At 44.9% G+C, this 15,682-nt stretch overlaps 1 long non-coding RNA gene across 1 annotated transcript in view; it reads right to left on the reverse strand.

Moving 5' to 3' along the window:
• Positions 1-15,682, reverse strand: part of LOC140191179 (uncharacterized) — a 69,234-nt gene that overhangs the window by 48,192 nt on the left and 5,360 nt on the right. The window lies entirely within an intron of this gene.

Genomic DNA, 15,682 nt, shown 5'->3' on the forward strand with positions numbered 1-15,682 from the left:
TGTGGAAAGGATGTTTCCCATGGTGGGAGAATCTAGGACAAGAGGGCAGAGCCTCGAGATAGAGGGGCGCCCTTTCAAAACAGAGATGTAGTGAAATTCCTTTAGCCAAAGGGTGATGAATTTGTTGATTTTGTTACCACAGGCAACCATGGAGGCCAGTTCATTGGATGTATTTAAGTCAGAGATTGATAGATTCTTGATTGGACATGGGATCAAAGGTCATGGGGGGAAGGCTGGGAAATGGGATTGATGAGGAGATAGAAATAAGGATCAGCCATGATTGAATGGTGGAGCAGACTCAATGGGCCAGATGGCCTAATCCTGCTCCTATGTCTTACGGTCTTAAGATCTTATGGTCTTATGGACAAAACAGTGAGAGTTAAACATTACAAAGGTCATCATGGACACTAACAAAGGGACGCTTGAGTAGCTGCCTGCATAATCCATAGTGAAAGGTGCAACTAGCAAAGTGAAAGTGAAAATAATGTGGTGCTGTCTTCATTCAGGCAAGTTGACAGATTTGATAATGCTAATGAAGACTGGAATTTGTATGTCAAGAGGATGGAACTGTATTGCAACATGAACAACGTGGAGGAACAAATGAAAGCCCCCATGCTTCTTAGCTTAATGGGTCCTAAGATGTACAGTCTCTTACGCAAACTAGTAACACCACAGAGCTGTGCACACTTTCCCAGTTCTGTGACTGTGAGGATGGACTTTCTGATGCATTAAGGGACAGGCTCATATGTGGCATCAATAGTCAAAGCACGCAAAAGGGGCGAGTGGCAGGAAGAGACCTAACCTTAAAATGAGCATTGAACATTACAATTTCATCAGAGACTGCCGCAGAACTAGAGAAAAAGAGGTTAGAGTGTAAAATGCACAAAATGTTCCTGAATGGCACAAAAATTCAAAAATGTTATCAATGTGTCAGATCCTCCCATAATACAAATGAATGTTCATTCAAAGAAAAAGTTTATAGAAAGTGTCACAGACAAGGTCACATAGAAACAGTGTGCAAAGCAGACAAAAAGCAGAACCGATTGAAAAGTTTCAAGCACAAAACTAAGCAAATACATAAAGTGACCGAATGTAAAACAGAATCAGACAACACTGAGTCTGAGAAAAGTGAACTGACATGCCTAGAAAGGCATATTATTACTGAAGCGATCATAAAATCATATGGATCACAATAGATGTGTCACGTGTAAAACTCAAAATAGAGCTGGATACAGAGTTAGTTTTGTCTATAATTTCAGAGGCTAACTTCAATAGACTTTTTCTAAGATATCATTAGAGAAGATCTAAGTGATGCTAAAGACTTACACAGGTGAAAAAGTATTTCCCAAAGGCAAACTGAAAATGAATATGATGTATGGAAACCAAAGACAGAGTTAGAGCTTCCTGTATTGAAAACCGAAGGGTTAGCACTTTTCGGATGTGAATGGTTGAGAAAAATCCAACTAGACTGGCACTCAATCAAAGCTCTCAATCTAGCATTAACAGGCAACTGCAGCCCATATGGTAGCACCTACCAGAGACTGTCACAGCTGCTTAGTGCCAGTGAGAAGGTGTTTGAGAAGACAATTGGCAAACTTAAAGGTATGAAAGCTGGGATTGAATTGAACGGAGCAGCAACACTAATATTCCATAAAGTACATCCAGTACCTTACGCATTACGTGCTAAAGTGGATGCTGAACTTCAGAGCTTGGAGGGGTCTGGAATTCTTTCCAAGGTTGAGTGGAGCAGTTGGGCCATGCCCATTGTCCCGGTGATCAAGAAGGGGAAGGCCAGAGCCCCTCGCATACGTGGGGATTTCGAAGTGAGCATCAACCTGGTGCTGCGTACTGTACAGTATCCCTTGCCATGAATCGAAGATACTTTTGCGTCTTCGGCAGGTGGTGAGAGGTTTTCAGAGATTGACTTGTCACAAGCCTATCTGCAAATGGAGATTGAGGAGTCAAGCAGGAAGTTCCTCACAATCAACACTCACAAGGGACCATTCTAATATAATTGTCTTGCCTTTGGTGTCACGTCAGCTCCAGCAATTTGAGAAAGAACAATAGACCAAGTGCTCCAAGATATCCCAGGAACACAATGTTACCTTGATGACATTATTGTGACTGGCAAAAAAGATGGAGCACCTCCAGAACCTTGGTGAAGTGCTTACCAGGCTGAGTGAATATGGTCTGCTTGCAAAGAAAGAGAAATATGAGTTTTTAAAGAATGAAATCTCATATTGTGGACATGTCATTGACAAGTAATGCTTACATAAGTCACAAGAGAAGACTAAAGCAATGTTACAGGCATCCAAACTGGAAAATGTGTCACAAACTCAGGTCATACTTGGGCCTTGTAAACTACTACCACCATTTTCTCCCAAACATTGCTACAGTGCTGCATTCTGTACTGTTACAGACAGGAGCAAAGTGGGAATGGTTAGAAAGATATGAAAAGTTATTCAAAGAAACAAAAAGACTAATAACGTCCCATGAACTGCTCTCCCATTATGGCCCATCGCTACCCATCAGACTGGCATGCGATGTGTCCCCTTATGGCATTGGAGCTGTTTTATCACACATTATGAAAGATGGATCCGAATGTCTGATTTTGTTTGCTTCAAAATCACTGATGAGCGCAGAACGCAACTACGCACAGACCGACTGAGAGGCCCTTAGTCTAGTATGCGGAATAAAGAAGTTCCACCACTACCTCTACAGACAAAAGTTTATACCAGTGAGAGATCACCAGCCGCTTGTGTCCATTTTCAATCCCAGGAAGGGAATTCCAGTGATGACTGCTGCCCAGTTGCAACGTTGGGCACTATTCCTAGGAGCCCACTCTTATGACATAGAGCTCAAGGGTACCAAACAACACAGCATGCTGATGGCTTGTCACGCCTTCCACTATTGGGAACTGAAGAAGAAAAGTTTTCATACTGTGACGCAGCAGAAGTGTTCCACACCGCATTGGTGGACCAGCTGCAGGTAACAAATTCCGAAACACAAAGGGAAACGAGGAATGACCTGACATTGTCAAACATCTGTGAAATCACCATGCAAGGAAGCATGGCCAGCTCATGGTAATCCTATGTTTCCAGAGAGATGAGTCCAACTGTCAGTATGTCAGGGAACACTGCTATGTGGATCTCGTGTTGTGGCGCCCTCTAAACTGTGCACCAGAGTGTTAGAGAATCTGTATGAAGGACAGTCAAGGTGAAGAGTCTTGCCCGGAACTACAGTATGTGTGGTGGCCAGGAACAGATAAACAGATTGAAGACTTGGCCAAAAGCTGCTTGGGATGCCAAAAAGTCCAAAATGCACCCCCACAGGCACCATTATACCTGTGAGAGTGACCGTCTTCACCATGGCAAAGAGTACATATTGACTTTGCCAGGTCATTCAAGGACTTCATGCTTCTGACTGCTGTGGGATGCTCACTCGAAGCGGCTAGAGGTGATACCAATGAAGTCAACAAACTCAGCAAAGACTGTGTCTGCTCTGAGGATTATCTTCGCCAGAAATGGCTTACCAGAACGAACTGTGAGTGACAACGAACCACAATACACATCAGAAGAATTCCAACTGTTCATGAAGACAAATGGCATCAGACATTTCAAGCCAGCTCCTCACTACCCAGCAATGGATGGGTTGGCTGAAAGGTTTATCCAAACGTTCAAGAAGTCCATTAAAGCTATGGACAAGGAGGATATTTCTTCACATCACAAGGCGAACAACTTCCTTTTTGTGTATTGGAGCTCTGTTCATGCGACGACAAATGAAATACCTGCATGTCGTTCATGAGCAGGAATCTGAAATCTCGCATAGACGTCCTGAGACGAGACGTGCAGAATAAACAGCTCAGCCGGTTGCCAAGTGAAGCAGCAAGAAGCTTCGAGATTGGACAGGAAGTCCTAGCGCATGATTACAGAGAAGACAAGTGGACACCCAGCAGGATAGCTACAATAACTGGACCGCAGATGTACATAGCGAATGTTAGAGATTCTTCATGTAACATGAAGACCAGTTACTGAATGCTGTACCGAAGAACACACCTGAGTCAATTGCATTCAACAAGATGCACGCATTACAGCCACTGGACTTAGCTCTCAGTGACGATTATGTCACTGACGGCAACGTGACACTGGCAACTGAGCACGCTGCCTTAGAAAAAACACCTACCAGGCCTGATGCCACTCTGCAGGTTCGGAGGCGATACAAGAACATTATCGTTGACAGGACACATGCCAAACCTGTTGCCACTCCACAGGTCCAGAGGCGCTATCCTGAAAGAAACAGAGTTCCACCCAAAAGACTGAATCTTTAGTATAGTGAAGTTAAATACGAATCGTTATTGTGAAAGGATGTTTATTTGGAATATGGGTTATGAAAGGGAAATTGAATGTTTTATATATCTACGGTTTTATGTTGCACTAGTCTAAAGGGGGAGGAGGTGTAATGTATGGATCTATTTTTTTAGAGCAGTGACTCCCCTTAGCACCAGCGATGGACTGTTGTCGAAGCTTGCATATTGATCCGTTGTCTGCGCATGCACACTGTTTTCTCTCTCTCTCTCTCTCTCTCACTGCAATGTGAATACACCAGTTAAAGCCATCTCCCACATGCATGCTTTTATTTAATCGATATGTAATTGCAAAGACACAACTGAATCATTTTTCTCATGTTAGCATATTGTAGACATGTTTTTACACTATCGGGGCACCAGAAAGTATATTGTGTGTAAGAGGGGCATTGGCAGGTATGAAGGTGCTTTAGGGGGACATTGGGCTAAAAAAGGCTGGGAAATGTTGCCGTAGACAGGGAGGAAACTCAATAATCTGAGGTGAAAGAGACTTGGGAGTCCTCGTGTAGGATTCCCTAAAGGTTAACTTGCAGGTTGAATTGGTGGTAAGGAAGGCAAATGGAATGTTAGCATTCATTTCGAGGGGACTAGAATATAAGAGCAAGAATGAAATGCTGAGGCTTTATAAGGCATTGGTCAGACCACACTCGGAGTACTGAGAGCAGTTTTGGGCCCCTTATCTGAGAAAGGATGTACCATCAGAGGAGATTCACGAGAAGGATCCCAGAAATGAAAGGTTTAACAAATGAGTAACCTTTGATGGCTCTGGGCCTGTACTCGCTGGAGTTTAGAAGAACAAGGTGTTGGGGGGCGGAGGGAATTTCTTTGAAACTTATCAAGTATTGAAAAGCCTAGCTTTAGAGGATGTTTCCTATAGTGGGGGAGTCTAGGACCAGAGAGCACAGCCTCAGAATTGAGGGACAACCAAAATTCTTTAGCCAGAAGGTGATGAATCTGTGGAACTGATTGCTACAGACGACTGTGCGTGCCCAGTTATTGGGTATATTTAAGGTGGAGGTTGACAGGTTCTTGATTAATCAGAGTGTCAAAGGTTATGAGGAGAAGGCAGGAGAATGGGGCTGAGAGGGATAATAAATCAGCCATGATGGAATGACGAAGCAGACTCAATGGGCTGAATGGTCTAATTCTGCTTCTATGTCTTATGGTCTTATGGATGCCTGCCTAGTGAACTTGGACCAGGAGAAAGCCTTTGACAGAATATCATACACCTATGTGATGGATGCCCTCTCTAAAATGGGCTGTGGGGTGGGATTCAGGATTTGGAGCTAACTATTCTGCACAGACATCTGTAGTGCAGACCAAATCAATGGGTGGGAAGCAGGTAACTTCCCCATCAGGTCTGGATTCAGGCAGGGCTGCCTATTCTCCCATCTTATTTGTGTGCTGTATAGATCCCTTTGCTGAAACCATCAGGAAGGATGAGAGCAGAAGAGAGATGATGTTGTGGACTATAGAGGGACCCAAGTGAAAACCTCCCTGTACATGGATGACGTCACACCTTCTGCTCAGATCCAAAGTCAGTTTGCAGATTGATCATCTTCTGTGACCAGTTTGGGTTGGCATCAAAGGCCAGGGTTAACCACTTGAAGAGTGTGGCCTGGCCAGCCCAGTGTCCCCTTCACCATCTGCTCTGATTACATGAAGATGCTGGGGATCTGGTTCAGAGAGGCCAAGGTGGGCAACAAGAATTGGCCGGAGCAGACTGGGAAGGTAAAACAGTATGGGGCTCCGGGGAGGGTGCTCCCTATCACTAACTCGATAAAGAACCTCATCATCAGGTATGAGGTGCTCTCAGGGCTGCTGTACTTGGTGCAGACGCTCATCCTCTGTTCCTCCAGCTTGGATTTATCCAAGTCTTCAGGTTCATCTGGGGATCCAAGATGGATTGGGTCAGATGGGTCACAATGCACAAGTCCCTGGGCAACTGGGGGGGAGGCAAAAATGTACCCAGTGTTGCCCTTACCCTGATGATCACTTTCATGTGCGACTGCATCAAGCTACAAGTGGAAGCTAAGTACACGGGCACAATGTACCACTACGTGCCAGGGTTCTATCTGTCCCCGATATTGCAAAGAACTGTCTGACCAGCTGGGCGTTGCTGCACTACCTGCTGTTCAGACCAACAACTCTGACCACGGGTTCATTCAGCGTCAGCACAGAGCATTCTGCAGACGTTCCCTGAGCAGTGACAACCAGACAGTTGCTCATCTCTCTGAAGACTGCTTGCGAAGAGGGTGTGCAGAAAGATCCGAGGGCCAGTGCCGCGGCTCAGCCCGAGCAGCTGCGTGGCAGAGGACTCTCCGATCAAAGGGCTGTTCCCAAGGACATACACCAAGACAGACGTCAACTCGGTGACCTTTGCTCTGCCCAAAACTTGTTGGTCTTCCAGCACATCAATATGTCCATAGTTGGATGCTGCCAACTGGCACATTCCAGACTGCGGGAGTGTGTGTTGAGGGAGGCACTGAAGCTATGCAAAGCCACTACAAGGGCTCGGGGTGAAAAGGCCACAGTACAGGGTTTCTTCCATTACTGGAGAGGGAAGGGCCAGTTTGGATGGGAAAGCCCCTCAATTATTGCAGTAGTGTATCATCCTAGGGGGGCCACATGAGTGACAATAGTACTATTGGTATTAAAAAATATATAATTTAGCACTAAACACATTGTCTGTGGGTGAAAGAATAGAGAGGTGTTGCACATTTATTCTTGAAAATCCTGTTTTTATGAAAAAAACTTATTTTGGTGAATAAAAAGCACCTTCTTTTGAGAGTGTGTGCCCAAATTGGCGATAATATTCTAAAAAATTCTCTCATGCCATGGTAATTTTGAGCAGCGATAATCATTGATTAAAGAATTAGTAGCAATAATTATGGACTCCTGTAAAAATAATTTTCTGCTTCAGTGAGCCCAGTTCTGTTCCACTGCTCTCTGTGAGGAGGTTATATGTTCTCGCCATGAGCATGTGGGATTCTTCCGGGCACTCTGGTTTTGTTCCACCTTGCAAAGGGGTACAGGCTAGTAGGTGAGTCGGTCACATGGGTGTAATTTGGTGGCCGGAAGGGACAGTTACTACGCTGAATCTCAAAATAAACAAACAAATCTTCTGGTCAAGAAAACCGTTATTGTTTCTTTTTATTATGGGTGGGGTTTAAAGGATCAATAGACAATAGACAATAGGTGCAGGAGTAGGCCATTCGGCCCTTCGAGCCAGCAAATATAATGCCAACAAAACTTTTGTGCGTGCCATCCATAAGTTCGCAACCCCTGCTCTGGACAGCCAGACTTATAGAAAGATTGAAAAGAGCAGGAGTGGGTTGTTCTGTCACTTGGATCCATTCTACCATTCCAGGGAAGGGTCCTAGTGAAGGGTTCCAACCTAAAACATTTGACTGTTTATTTCCTTCCATAGATGCTGCCTGACATGTTGAGTTTCTCCAGCATTTTGTGTGTTAACGACATAATCAAAGACCCTTCCCACCCTGGACATCCTCTCTTCTCCCCCACTCCCATCAGGCAAAATATACAAAAGCCTGGAAGTATGTACCACCAGGTTCAAGAAAAGCTTCTATCCCATTGTTTTAAGATTTAGAACAGTCCCTAGCATGGAAACACGAGGAAATCTGCAGACGCTGGAAATTCAAGCAACACACACAAAAATTGCTGGTGGAACGCAGCAGGCCAGGCAGCATCTCTAGGAAGAGGTACAGTCGACGTTTCGGGCCCAGACCCTTCGTCAGGACTAACTGAAGGAAGAGCTAGTAAGAGATTTGAAAGTGGGAGGGGGAGGGGGAGATCCAAAATGATAGGAGAAGGCAGGAGGGGGAGGGATGGAGCCAAGAGCTGGACAGGTGATTGGCAAAAGAGATACGAGGCTGGAGAAGGGAGAGGATCATGGGATGGGAGGCCTAGGGAGAAAGAAAAGGGGAGGGGGGAAGCCCAGAGGATGGGCAAGGAGTATAGTGAGAGGAACAGAGGGAGAAAAAAGAGACGGAAAAAGGGAAAATAAATAAATAAATAGTGCATAGATAAATAAGGGATGAGTACAAAGGGGAGGTGGGGCATTAACGGAAGTTAGAGAAATCAATGTTCATGCCATCAGGTTGGAGGCTACCCAGATGAAATATAAGGTGTTGTTCCTCCAACCTGAGTGTGGCTTCATCTTGACAGTAGGGGAGGCCGTGGATAGACATATCAGAATGAGAATGGGACGTGGAATTAAAATGCGTGGCCACTGGGAGGTCCTGCTTTCTCTGGCGGACAGAGCATAGGTGTTCAGCGAAATGGTCTCCCAGCCTGCGTTGGGTCTCACTAATATATAGAAGGCCGCATCGGGAGCACCGGTCGCAGTATATCACCTAGCATGATAAGATGGACTCCTGGCCTCAAAGTCATCTTGTTATCACCCTGTAACATTTTATTCTGCATTCTGTTATTGCTTTCCCTTGTTCTGCCTCAATGTGATGACATAATATGTATGAATGGTATGCAAATCGAAGTTTTTCACTGTATCTTGGTACAAGTTTACCAATTTACCAATTTACGTGTAAAGGCACCACCACATTATCTAGTATGTTGCACTTCCAGAGCTTTGACGATTAAAGATGAAAGGGATTAGCTTTATTTGTCACACGTACATTGAAACATACGGTGAAATGCACTGTTTATCAACAAGCAAAGTGCATGTTGCCTTGAGGGAGCTGCCAGCATGAAGGATCACCTCAGCATCCCAAATACTTCTCAAGGAGAGAGAAAGTGGTCATTTATTGCTGGGGTTGGACCAGCATAACACACAAATGCATTGCGCCAGTACAGGGCTCTCACAGCACACTATTACGCAACATTCAAGCCCAGTGTCAAGTCAACCACAATGATCAGCTTGCATGGGCCTTGTTCTCAGAATAAGGAAGTTCTCAGTACAGTGTCTCAATACAGAGCAGCCAAAAACTAGAAACATGAGTAAACTCTGTTTTTGAGGTTGCTAAATCTTCAGAAATGAGAACCAGGGACAACACCACTGTACTTTGAGAAAACGCAGCACAAATTGTTGGAAATCCTTAACAAGTCAGGCAGCATGTGTGAAAACAGCATTTCTTCAGAGGTGGGACATCCACCTGAAGTGATAATCCTGCTTCTAGGGCTGACCCCCTAAATATTTCAGATTTCCAGCATCTGCAGTGTTTATTTTTGGATTATAGTCCTTGATGGGCACAAAGATGAGACGAGGTGGGAAAAGAATTGCGTAAACTCTCAACACTGGCCTGAGCCAGGGGATATTGGACAAATAAACTCATGTGTAAAGAGCTGGCAAAGCTGATTAGGAAGTTAGATTAGAAAATTTTCCGTTACGTAAAATGGCAAACATCTAAGGAAAGAGTACGTAATCCCCAACAAACATATATTACATTAACAAATCAAAACTCCCTCTATAGCAACAATGGAGGCTCAGGAGAGATATAGTTTAAGGTTTAGAATGTTGCCAAAAGTCTGTGAGAACTGGGAAAGTTTTTGACACAAATCAAGGATGAATGAAAAGTCTCTCTCATAACACTGGGGAAACTCAATGGGTCAAGCAGAAGAATGTCGATGTTTCCGATCAAGGCATCTCAGTCAAGGCCTCAGGCCATGTTACTCCAGATTCTGGCATCCCTAGTCTCTTGTGTGTCTGAAAGTGGCCACTGAGTGTACTTAAATGCTCAATGTTGTAATGAATTGTCTCTATGGATGGTGGGTGAATCCGAAGACTTTCACTGTACCTTGCTGCATGTAACAATAATGAACTACTGATTTGCCAATTTGCCAATTCTGTGCTCTGTAACTATGAATCTGTAACTCTAGCAATGGAGTTGGAAGTGATCGGATTATTCTCATTGCTTGATTGATTAGGGAAGGAAATCAAATCACTGTATCTGTTTCAGCCTGTAGGTGACTCCAAGTCTGCCATATGGATGAGTCTTAGTTATCCCATGAAATGACCCAACAAGCTAATTATTTCAAGGGCAGTTCAGGACTGCAATATATGTCATCCTCATCAGATTCGCCCTCAACAAATATATTTAAGAAGATAGAATTCGTCAATCTTGGCAGCTGTTTCCAAGTTCCAGAGAAAAGAAGTTTCTTTCCTGATCTCCCCTCCTGTGCTGTCTGTGTGGAGTCTGCCCGTTCTCCCTGAGACCACATCAATTTCCTCTGGATGCTCCAATTTCTTCCCACATCTTAAAGATATGTAGGTTGGGGGGGGGGGGGGGGTTGTCCAGCTGTTTGTAAATTGCTTGAGTGTAGTTGGCTGGTAGAAGATTCAGGGGGAGTTAGTGGGCATAGGAGATAGAATAAGTTACAGCAAAATAAATGGGATGCTAGAATATCCAGGTTAGCTAGTATGCGACTGTAGGCAGAAAGCCTCTTGTGTTGTAAGGAAGTATGAAAGATAGATTTTCAAAAGATACATAATAAGGTGGGCCACACAGTTCGTATAACCATATAACAATTACAGCACAGAAACAGGCCATCTCAGCCCTTCTAGTCCGTGCCAAACTCCTACTCTCACCTAGTCCCACCGACTTGCACTCAGCCCATAACCCTCCATTCCCTTCCTGTCCATATATCTATCCAATTACTATCAGTCCATTACTAACAAGCTGTCAACCAAAAGTTGAAAGGTCTTACCCATCTACAGCCTATGGAGTCACACAGAGAAAATGGCAAGATATACATATGTCAAGGCCTTGCAGAAGCTGCAGAAGAGGTTTACAAGGATGCTGCCTGGATTAGAGGGCATCTGCTACAAGCAGAGGTTGGACAAACTTGGGTTGTTTTCGTTGGAGCAGAGGAGGTTGAAGAGAGAGCTGAGAAAGGTTTATAAGTTTATGAGTGGCATAGATAGGCAGCCAGTACATTTTTCCCAGGTGGGAAATATCTAGTACCAGGGAACATTATTTAAGGCAAGAGGTGGGAAGTTTAAAGGAAATGGCACGTTTTTTACACAGAGAGTGGTGGTTGCCTGGCATGGTGGTAGAGGCAGATATTCCAGAGGCATTTCAGAAACTCTCAGATAGGCACATCAATATGCAGGAAATGGAAGGGTATAGACATTGTATAGGCAGGAGGGATTAATACACACAACGTGCTGGAGGAGCTCAGCAGATCAGGCAGCATCCCTGGATGGGAATAAACAGTTGATGTTTCGGGCCAAAACCCTTCACTGAGACTGGAAAGGAAGGGGGAAGAAGTCAGAGTAAGATGCTGGGGGGAGGAGAGGACGAAGTACAAGGTGACAGGTGATAGGTGAAACCAGGCAATAGGGGTGAAGTAAAGAGCTAAGAAGTCGATTTATGGAAGAGATAAAGATCTGGAGAAGGGCGAATCTGGTAAGAGTACATTCTCTGGAAGAAGGGGAAGGGGAAGAAGCACCAGAAGTGATGAACAGGTAAGAAGAGAATGGGGAATGGTGAAGGAGAGGAGGGGGGCAATTACTGGAAGTTTGAGAAATCGAGTTCATGCCATCAGGTTGGAAGCTACCTAGATGGAGTATAAAGTGTTGCTCCTCCAACTTGAGTGTGGCCTCATTGTGACAGTAGAGGAGGCCATGGACTGACATGTAGAATTGAAATAGGTGGCCACTGGGAAATCCCACTTTTTGTGGCAGATGAATTGTAGGTGCTCGGCAAAGCACTCTCCCAATCTATGTTGGGTCTCACCAATATACAGGAGGCCACACCGTGAGCACTGAATACAATAGATGATGCCAACAGACTCACAGGTGAAGTGTTGCCTCACCTGAAAGGACTGTTTGGGTCTTAAATGGTAGTGAGGGGGGAGATGTACGGGCAGGTGTGGGACTTGCTCCCAGAAGGGAGATCAGTGGGAAGGGAAGAATGGACAAGGGAATTGTGGAGGGAACGATTTTATGGAAAATTCTGTGCTGGATGCGGAGGCATGAAAGGTTGTAGGTGAGGGCAAGAGGAACCTTATCAATGTGTAGCAGTAGGAGGATGGGGTGAGGGCAGATGTGCATGAAATAGAACAGATGCTGGTGAGGGCACTGTTGATGGTGGAGGAAAGAATGCTCCTTTCTTTGAAGAAGGAGGACATCTTAGTTGTTCTCATCCTGAGAGTAGATGCGGTGGAGATGGAGGAACTGAGAAAGGGAATGGCGTCTTTACAAGTGATAGGGTGGGAAGAGGTATAGTCAAGAAGGGATTAGTTTAGCAGGGCATTTGATTACTGATTTATTTAGTCCGGCACAACTTTGTGGACCAGTGGGCCTGTTCCTGTTCCTGTGCTATGCTGTTCGAAGTTCAATGTTCTGTATTAAACTCACATCAATACGAAGCTGGAGGGAGAGTGAACTGTAAGGATGATGTAAGGAGCTTGTGAATGGATTTAGATGAGTTCTTTAAACAGACATAAGGGGGCAGTTGGTGCATAGAGTGGGAATATGTGAGGTTGTTTAACAGTGAGTCGCCGCAGGAAAAGGAAATAGAGTGCGATGAGCAGGAATGTTTTTAGTGAGGGGATTGTGAGTCTGTGGAATTGGGGAAGGTCATTGAGAGGACTCAAGGGTGAAATCAATGAAGATACAGAGTCACATAGTACAGAAACTTACTTTTAGGCCCAAATCATCCATGCCGGCCAAAATGCCCATCTAAGCTAAAAGAAGAGCTCTATTTGTCATACATACGTCGGAACACACAGTGAAATGCGTCAATTGCACCAAATCAAATCAGCGAGGATTATGCTGGGCAGCCCACAAGTTTCTGACACCCACATAGATTGCCCACAACCCATTAGCCCTAACCGGTATGAGTTTGGAATGTGGGAGGAAACCAGAGCACCCAGAGGAGATCTACACATGCACAGAAAGAATGGACAGACTCCTTACAGAAAGTGGCTGGAAGTGAACCCCAGACAGCGAAAACTGTTGCTGCTAAGTGGTGCACTAACCGCTACCCTGCTGTGCCAGTTCCACTTCCCAGTGTCCGGCCCATATCCTTCTCAATCTTTCCTATCCGTGTACCTGTCCAGGTGTCTTTTAAATGTTGTTATTGTACCTGCCTCAACCATGAACTCCAGCAGCTTGTTCCATATACAGACCTCTACCTCCTGTAGGAAGAACTTGTCCCTCAAGACTCTTTTAAATCTTTTCCATTTCATATTAAATATTTCCCTTTTCCTGAGGGAAGAGACGAAGTGCATTCACCCTGTCAATGCTCTTTGTGATTTTATGCATCTCTAGAAGATCAACCGTGAATCTCCTCTGCTCCAGTGAATAAAGTCCCAGCATGTCCAATCTCTCCCTAAAACTCAGGTTCACGAGTCCCAGCAACATCTCCTTCGCATTCTTTCCATCTGAATAAATGTTTCCGATAAAAGAGTGACCAAAACTGTCACAGCACTCCAGGTACGGCCTCACCAATGTCTTGCAGAAAGGTAACATAGCGTCTGTTGTCTGTGATAAGTGAAGTCATCCTTGCTGGTTCAGCACTACCTGCGAAACCTTCTGCAAAATTCCTGCAATTACTTTTTAAGTGAGAAGATGCTTCAGAACCACAAACACCAGGAAATCTGCAGATGCTGGAAGTTCAAGCAACACACATCAAAGTTGCTGGTGAACGCAGCAGGCCAGGCAGCATCCCTAGGAAGAAGTACAGTCGACGTTCAGGCCGAGACCCTTCGTCAGGACTAACTGAAGGAAGAGTGAGTAAGGGATTTGAAAGTTGGAGGGGGAGGGGGAGATCCAAAATGATAGGAGAAGACAGGAGGGGGAGGGATGGAGCCAAGAGCTGGACAGGTGATTGACAAAGGGGATATGAGAGGATCATGGGACAGGAGGCTCAGGGAGAAGGAAAATGGGGAGGGGGGGGAAACCCAGAGGATGGGCAAGGGGTATAGTGAGGGGGACAGAGGGAGAAAAAGGAGAGTGAGAGAAAGAATGTGTGTATAAAAATAAGTAACAGATGGGGTACGAGGGGGAGGTGGGGCATTAGTGGAAGTTTGAGAAGTCAATGTTCATGCCATCAGGTTGGAGGCTACCCAGACGGAATATAAGGTGTTGTTCCTCCAACCTGAGTGTGGCTTCATCTTTACAGTAGAGGAGGCCGTGGATAGACATATGAGAATGGGAATGGGATGTGGAATTAAAATGTGTGGCCACTGGAAGATCCTGCTTTCTCTGGCGGACAGAGCATAGGCGTTCAGCGAAACGATCTCACAGAAGATTCTTCAGAACATCATTTCCATTTCTGGGTCTGTGGCTTCAGGAATCTAGTTAGCCCCCCCCCCCCCATCGATTACCACAGTGTATGTTCTGCATTCTAAACACTTTAAACCTCTTTGTATAATGCTGCTTACTTTGCAAATACATGCTGGTTTTATGTATAATCCGTTTCCGTACTTCAACTTCTAAGATGATCTTTTTCATAATTCTTTATTCTTCCAATTGTTGAATGTTGTTTTTTGTTGCATGTCACATCAACACACCACAGCAAATTCACAATGCATGTAAATGTATATGGTGAACAAAGTCGATCTTTGGTCCTCGCTCCTTGTCACAGAACCGAAGCGGTGAGAGATGGAGAGTTAGAATCTTAAACTGGTCAATTAGTAATTGGTTAATTATTGTCACATGTACTGAGGTGCAGTGGAAACCTTTTGTTTTGTATATCATCCAAACAGATCATTTCACCACATCAATAGTAGGGTGATCACTCGAGTCCATTGTGATGTTTCCAGAATGAAGAACACCTTTGCATCACTTTGTTTAACACGGAGAAGCTGTTACCCGGCCAGCTACCGCACAGTCCCTGACAGGTCGCGCTCAGGGTCCAGTGGCATGGACGCAAACTGACCGGGGACCCAGAATCCTCTGTACAATGTCTCTGTACATCCTCCCTGTGGAATGTATGGGTTTCCCCCAGGTGCTCCGGTATCCCTCCACTCTCCAAAGACGTACTGCGTAGGTTAATCGGTCATTGTAAATCGTCCCATGATTAGGTTAAGGCTAAATCGGGGTTGCTGGGTCAGCATGGTTCGAAGGACTGGAAGGGCCTACTTGGCGCTCTGAATAAAAATAAATTTCAACACTCATCTTACTTGCACTGGGGAGGTATGATGACAAGTCTGTTATCAAGTCCTGTCAGTGCGTATCTGGATCCCAGAAACAGATCAGAGGACCCTGCGTCTTCTGCTATTTATAGCAGTCAGCAGTGCCAATTATAGACACACACATAACCAACATAGCTGTGACTCAGACACCCTTATACCAGGTGTCTGACTAGTTTAAAGCAATTAAATATCATTTGT

Source organism: Mobula birostris, chromosome 32 (genome assembly GCF_030028105.1).
Source record: "Mobula birostris isolate sMobBir1 chromosome 32, sMobBir1.hap1, whole genome shotgun sequence".
Classification (NCBI taxonomy): Eukaryota; Metazoa; Chordata; class Chondrichthyes; order Myliobatiformes; family Myliobatidae; genus Mobula; species Mobula birostris.